Raw genomic sequence first — 7,304 nt, 5'->3', positions numbered from 1 at the left:
GGGAAGGAGGAATAGGAGATGGATAGTGGGAGGGATAACCTCTGATGGACGGAACACAAGAAACACATATTTTACTTCCCCTGATTGTTTTCACATTAAGATGCAGGAGTGCCTTTAAAAAAAAAAAAAAACTTTTGTATAAAGTAAACTTTTTAATGTGGGGGAGTTTCATATGAAGGATGTTTATATTCTTTATATGCAAAGAAGTTAAGTTTATGAAAATATTATCTCATCTTGTAAGTTAACTTTGTAGTTGACTTGTTAAAGTGACGGAGTAAGTTTGAGGGTGGAGGTCAACCCCCAAAAGACTTGACCTTTCACCCTGACTTAAAGCATTCCATCGTGATTGAATTCCATCAGTCTACACCCCCGATCCCCCCCCGACCACCGCGTTATAATTTCCACTGCATTCCTAGACTCTAGATATTCAAATCCAATGCGTCTGGGTGAGGCGGACTGCTACTCTCTGAGCAATTAAGATCAATTAATTCCCTCCCAATGGACGTTTCGTTCACAAATTGCCGCAGTGTGCCCAATGAGCAGGATAATCAATGGCGTCAAACCATAAACGGCCTCCAGCTGTGAGAGTGGCTCCATCAGGCTGCTTAGGAGAAATATTAGCATGCTTACTGAAAACTCATATTTCTCCCTCCGACTCTCTCCCCGAATCTATCTCCACACCATTCGTCAGCCCCATTAGCATCACGCGACCAGTGTGAGTTTTTCATCAGAGATGTACTATTGCAAGTAATCTGTCTGAGATTAAATGTGACATAGTTTATGCATTTTACATAAAGAGAGTCATTTACAAGGACTGTTAAAGAGAGTAATTTACAAGGAAGGTTCGGGGTCTACCTCTCTCAGTCTATTAGCCATTATGGAAGATGCTTCATGACTTAATGTTTGTTTAATGCTGGTAGCAAGTTTTAGGAGAGGATTTCTGTGCAGCTTTTTGTCACGCTGCCATTATTGGGCCATCAGGAGTCATCTTAGACCTCGGTATCGGTGAGGATTTTGAAAGCTTTATCCCAAAGCAACAAAGCAAAGCTCTGCTGATAAGCTCTTTGAAACCTGTGCTCCCGATTTCCTCCACGTGAAAGCCTGTTGGATACGCCTCTTCTTTTTATTTCCTGTGCCTTCTTGGTTGTGAGGTACACACACGGGCAGAAAATGACAATCTCGGTAATTACCTCATCATCATGGAGTGTAATGCGGCCTTCGGCTTCGGCATTAGTTCGGCAGTTGAAGAAATTTCGTTGAGGTGCGTGCATGAGTCGGTTGCCCGTAGCTTGGATATAGAGGGATTTGATTTGGCTCTGGAGAGCTTGTTGGGGCCTTAATCGATCTTAATTAGCGGTCAGATCACTTTGCCTTGTGGAATTAGACTCGACATCTGCTCCGTATGAATATGCATCACAGGGCCGCCCTGCCTTCTCTTTTCTTTTTCTCTTTTCATGCCTCTCAGTCTCTCCGAGCTTGTTGTCGACCCACCTTTTAGCAGCCTCCATTTATAGCCGGACAAAGGGCTTTGAGAGCAGCTCAGACTAGGCCACAAGGACTATTGTATTGATAACAATGTTGTTTTTCGTCCCGGTGAATATTATAATATAATTCGCTGCTAACATTGTGCCCTGGAGCCGACGTCTCTATGTCAAGCAGCAGGCCGATGGCGGACTACGCCACAGCTGCTCATACGAGCGTGGCGTGGTCGTGACTTTGAATAGCTGTTCAGGCCGAGATGAATTTCTTAAGAAGAACCCGATTGAGCGTTCCAGTTACCTAGGCTCTCGTGTTTTCAATTTGTTGGAGTGATGTCCCTGAACGGCAATAATGCTCAGAGCCTCTGGAATAAACGCCGGGCCCCACGAGAGAGTTGGGAGCGGCTTTGGAAGCAGCCTCGCACTCGTGGTCCGTGTTGTGTTCTGGTGTGGCTTCCTGAATGGGTCCAGTTTGACTGTTTGACCACAGTTATGTGAACCGTAGACAAATGGAGGCACGTGCGCACGTGTGTGTGTTTTTTTTAGAGCAACGGCGGTCTCAAGTTCGTCTCCGCTGGGATCTGGCGTAAGACTTAAGACAACACTTTGTGTGCATTTCAGAAATTCTAATTCCAGAGAAGGTTTAGACTCACTTTCTTGCATTTTAATTCGCTCCTCGAAAAGGAGATGCGCATTTGGCCACTCTGGCCCCTAGAACCCTCCACACAGCGTAGCCATATTGCTGTCTCGCGTGTGTAATTCCCTCTTTTTCGCACCACGCCTTCGCTCCCTGGACTTTTTTTTTCTTATTCTCTGCCTCACACTCACTCATGCACACGCACTCAATTGCTGCCTCCCCAGTAGCTGGCCCTTGGGTCATTGTGGTATTTAGGGTCAGACAAGAGCTCCAGTCATTGCGCCCTCCCCAGTGCCTCCCCAGGCAGCGCTGCAGCCATTATACGCCAGCTTGTCTGGCCCAATCGCCTCAAACTGCTATGGAAAACCGCCGTGGCTGTAACGAGCCCCGCATCCTCCTCCTAGCCAACGGAAAAGCAGGATAGAGGAAAAACAACACGGCGGAGTAGTGGAGCCTTTCTGCAGTGGTGACTCTAAATGGATGAGAGCTATAAAACATCCTTCTCTTCCTGAGAGAGCTCTTCTGTTGAGAACTTTTCACTTTTTCCTCCCAGCTCTCCTGCTTTTCCTCTCGGCGCTCCGTTACCCAGGGTTACTCTCGGGAGGGCTGTGATTCGCTGCTGCTTCCAAGCCGGGAGGAAGTTTCCACGTGTCCTCCAGTGTGTCTGGGAGTGTGTGTGTGTGTGTGTGTGTGTGTATGTGTGTTTGTGTGTGTGAGTCAGAGGCGGTGCGTGTGTTTTGCTTTAAGACACAACGAGCTTTCGCTGGGAGAATCCACTTTGAGATCAGAGAACACCAGATTTCTTCTTTGCAAGTTGTTCAAAGAGCCTTTAGATGAAAGCCTGGGCCACAGAGGTAAGGGATGTTATAGGCTCTGTGTTTTATCTCTCGCTCCCTTTTGTTTTCCCTATTAACTGGATTAAGAGGAGGCTGAGGTGAAGAGGTTGCTATTGTGTTTCCTATTGTCCAGATCCACAGGTGTGGGTTACTCCGCGTGTTTGCATTTGCGAGTGCTGTTTAGTTTCCACCTGTGTCTGTTAGATAGTTTGTGTTTCAGTGGTTATCTCTGCCGTGCTCTGTAAGCCTGCCACATGTAGCCTTGTACATGATGACACAACAGACTCTTCACAATCTCAGACTTTATCACTTCAGTGAGTATCGTATGCATGACTCGGGACTTTACAAGAGAGTTTGACAAACTTACCACCTTGTCCACACTTTGTGTCTCATACTGAAGATGCTGGATACCCGCTTAGTGGTATCCCGTCGTATTTTTTATTTTCTTGGCATCACTCTGGAATGGCAGTGGCATACGTGTATAAATCTTTCAGAAGGCTGCCATGTCATTTTTGGTCGGGAGCCAGGCGCAGAGCTTCTAAATGTATAATGAAAAAGTCCGAAAGACACTTAACAAGCACTTTAATGGATGTTTGGTGGCTTTGGCTGAATCCACCACACGGTAATATGGGCTTTCAGCGAGTGATTCATCGATTGACATTGCTCCTCACAAGCAAGCAACCGCAGGATACTTAAAATCTGCTTCATATGACAAAAACTCAGCAGGAGACACTATCCTCTCTTCTTCACTTCCTGTTGTTGTCGTTGTTTTTGTCCTGAGACAACTTGTGTGGTTGTTTTTGTGTAAGTGTGAATTTAAGCTGTGTCTAAAACGAGTGGAGCTTTAAGCACACTGCTCCTTTAAGAGCTCTGTTGTCACGGCGCCAGGAGGAAAGTGATAAGAGACAAGTCCCATGGGCAGTGATTTGACAGGAGGAAGGCAGTGTGATCGTGTTAACAGTCACTTCCAATAACAAATGACCTCATATGTTCCTAGTTCACGGCGTCATAATTCAAAAACATGAAACCTTTGTTGGTCTGTATGAGATTATTTTCCTTTTTATTTATGTGCATTGTTGATTTAGGAAGCACATGATTAACCCATATTCAGCGTTATTGCACAACCGCACTTCTTTTGGTAAGTCATTAAAAAAAAGTCCTGCAGGATTTCTGTATCTCCAAGGTTCAAAAAACTGCACTAACAGCATCATGATACTACTGTGAGGTCAAGTTGTCTGGGGACTCACCCTGTGTTTCACACTGCTGTGTCAATAGTTTCTTCCTCCAGCTTAAATTCCTCCAAGTTTAAATTCAAGGACACGAGGGTCAGAATTGCACACCTAGTTCTTTCCGACTTTGACGGAAGTTGTAGCTACTGTTCACCAAATGCACGGTGGTCTCCGTGTAGGAAAACGGCAGTTTTCTCCATAAACACAATGCCTTCATGTACCAACTGTTTATACCGCGTCGAGGTGTGGCCCGGTCCTCACAGTTCGCCCGAGCTGCAGTCCTGAGACGCACACGGTGCCAGACTAAACACGGAGCTTACGTGGGAGTCATCAAGGGGGGCACCCTGAGAAGAATGCCAGGTCATGGGGTGTGTCGAGGAGCGTCAGGGTGGCAGTGGTCCCTTGGCCCCTGAGCAGATGGCTTGTAGGAAGCCTATTGACGAGAACAGAGGTCTGAAGGGGAAGAGGGAGGGAGAGTTCAGACCGGGCGCAACGGTTTGCAGCTAAAAGGAAGACTTGTCTTGTTGTTCTCCCAAAACCGTCGCACAATACTGCAGTTCAAGTCGCAGCAGAAGGCAAACGTGTGTGTCTTTAGGTTTGTGTGTTGGCACGCCTTTAAGCCTTTCATACCCACATCCCTGCTCTGTGTGAATGAAGTTTGCAAGAAGGGCTTTGAAAGAAAGCAGTCACTCTGACAAGTTCGACAACCAGCTTTATGCTGACTCCCAGTGTTGTCGGCAGCTGCTCTCTTGGTCTTTACTCCGGAGAGAGCATTGTTTAGTTACGCTCCATTCATGTAGAGCGACTTAAAACCATTTTATCTTCACTTTCTCGCCTCTAGATGCAAGACAAACGGGGAATTGAGTAAGAAATATGCCGGTTTTCCAGCAGGTTTCTAGGTTAATGAAGGGGACTCGAATGCTTAATAGTTGGACCAGTCATGTGCAGTTGATCATGCCTCCATAAGCACTATCGGCTTGTATTTGCCTAGGATCCACGTGAACCCTGGCCCCAGTTCAACTAGCTTTACAAAGATGGAAATTATTAGTGTGTTACTGGCAGAAAGCTGCTTGGATTGGTGGGATCAGGGTTGTGGTGCCTAGACTATTTCTCTCTGTATCAGTGCTGCTTTCACCCATTTTAACTCATGACGAACAAAGCAAGTGTGTGTTTAATCCTCTGATCAGCTCAGAGTGATGGTTCAAGTTCATTACCAGGCCTACATGTCTCCGGCTAAGTTTCCACTGTGCTTTCAAGTGTGACTTTTTCATTGTAAACAGTTTAAAATACGAGACTTCTTGTCATGTTTTGATTTTTGTGTGTGTGTAACGTTAGTCTGGGTCTTTGCCCTGTCCTTGAACTTCGGGATCTAGCGCCTCATATGCTTTACATTTAAAATATTCAAGTCCCCCTGGAATTTCCCTCTCAACTTCATGTATTAAACACACTCTTTTACTGTCGGCCATTTAGTCCGCCAACACTATTTAATCTGGCCTCACAGCCAAGGTGCATTCAAGCAGGAGCAGATAAACTCTTAATGCTGCAGATCTCTTAATCCTGAAGGTTAGGGCTTTTGGCAGGGGGGGGGGTCACACTGTAACCTTACGCATTCTGTACGTGTGCTGCGAGGCTTAGAAGAGTTAGCACTATTTGAAAAGCCTTCCTGGAGTGTGAGCTACATGCATGTAAGTGGGTTATATTACACACACACACACAAGACATAGTCTCACTGCTTCTCAGAAGATGCCCGGTGCCTCCGCAAAGAGCGCTCCTCAGCCGTTTCTGGTTTTGGATCCTGCCCCTCGGACAAATTTGGCGGTGACGAGCGAAAAAAAAAACAAAAAAAAAAAAAAACAGTAAGCTAGGATTCAGAGGTTTAAAAATAAACAGACGGGTAAACTGTAGCCGGCTTTCAAAAACTTTCCCAACCCTGATCAAAGATGATGTCATTTACTTGCCGTGAGGTGGAAACATGCCACCAATGTTCAGTTTGGGATGTCTGATTGAGGAGAGATTTTGGGGGTTGGACTGAATTTTTCAAATAGTCATACTGTAGAGCCAGGGAGGCCCGACTGTACTGTGCTGTGCTGTGCTGTGTAGTACAATGCTCAGTTGATGTGATACTTCTGGGAAGTTGCTTGGAGTGAAGTTCATTGGATCTGTTTGATACTTAAGAGCTGCATAGTTTATACAGAGGAAACATTTTCGTCTCTAGGATATTGGCTGAATCATTTCGTTCCAAACCTGCCAATAAGATCAATGCTTTTTTCCACATACAGAAAATCTCAAATTACAGCAAGTGAGATCACAGATGCTGTTTTGGTATTGCACTGGCTTTGTTTGTCCCAGTGAAAAGCAAGTATGGCTGCCTACCAAACAATGTCTTCTCCCAAATGCTGCGGATTAGGTCGACTCTTTAACTGGCACACCTGTTATCAAACAAGGAGCTTATTACATGTGGTAAATTACAGTCCTGTAGAAAGAGACTAAGCACTAAGTCAACTTCTCTCTCTGTGTTTCAGATGAGCCAGACGACAAAGGAATGAATTTACTCTGAGGAATGAGGCCGAGGGAACCGTGCACATAGGAGCTCCAATCTGAGAAGAGACTTTTCAGACAGGTGAGTCTGTGGCCTTCATATCTGGGTTGCCAATAATAGTATGTGTAATTATAGTAATGTGTCTTTGGTATACATATTACAATTTGTCAATTTTTCTTTTTACCATTCAAATGCATTGGTACCGATACAACACTGTCTCTAACCAGCAACAGTGTCCCAGCACTATCTGCTGTAGCATCAGCCCTCTAATGAAATGTGTCTGTCCGGTCACGGCTCTCCATCACTAATGTCGGAGTGCTGTGGACGGTCTGGAAGTGATTTCACATTGTCCTGGACTCCGTCTCATATAACAACCATGACAACATACAGCCTGTTCATCTAACTTGACTTTTCTATAGAAAGAATGGATGAATGTAGTAAAATGAAGGGGGGGAGGGGGTAGGCTATGCAGGTTATTGACCTAATGTGATAGAATTTCATACAGCTATTCTCTTTCAAAGGCATGAGGAAGATATTCCACCCGCTGCTGTTTTATCTTGGAAACAGTCACTGCAAATTTAACGA

At 45.3% G+C, this 7,304-nt stretch overlaps 1 protein-coding gene across 1 annotated transcript in view; it reads left to right on the top strand.

Moving 5' to 3' along the window:
• Positions 1-4,224: 4,224 nt before the first annotated feature.
• tiam2a (TIAM Rac1 associated GEF 2a) overlaps positions 4,225-7,304 on the top strand; it is a 48,164-nt gene continuing 45,084 nt past the window's right edge. The window contains exon 1 of the mRNA XM_076108379.1: positions 4,225-6,800. The gene's annotated coding sequence lies outside the window, so the exon portion shown is untranslated. The remainder of the gene's footprint in view (positions 6,801-7,304) is intronic.

This window comes from Anarhichas minor, unplaced genomic scaffold, assembly GCF_050575085.1.
Source record: "Anarhichas minor isolate MPS153535 unplaced genomic scaffold, ASM5057508v1 ptg000040l, whole genome shotgun sequence".
NCBI classification, from domain to species: domain Eukaryota; kingdom Metazoa; phylum Chordata; class Actinopteri; order Perciformes; family Anarhichadidae; genus Anarhichas; species Anarhichas minor.
The sequence above is the reverse complement of the archived record's forward strand: the minus strand, read 5'-3'. Positions and strand labels throughout refer to the sequence as shown.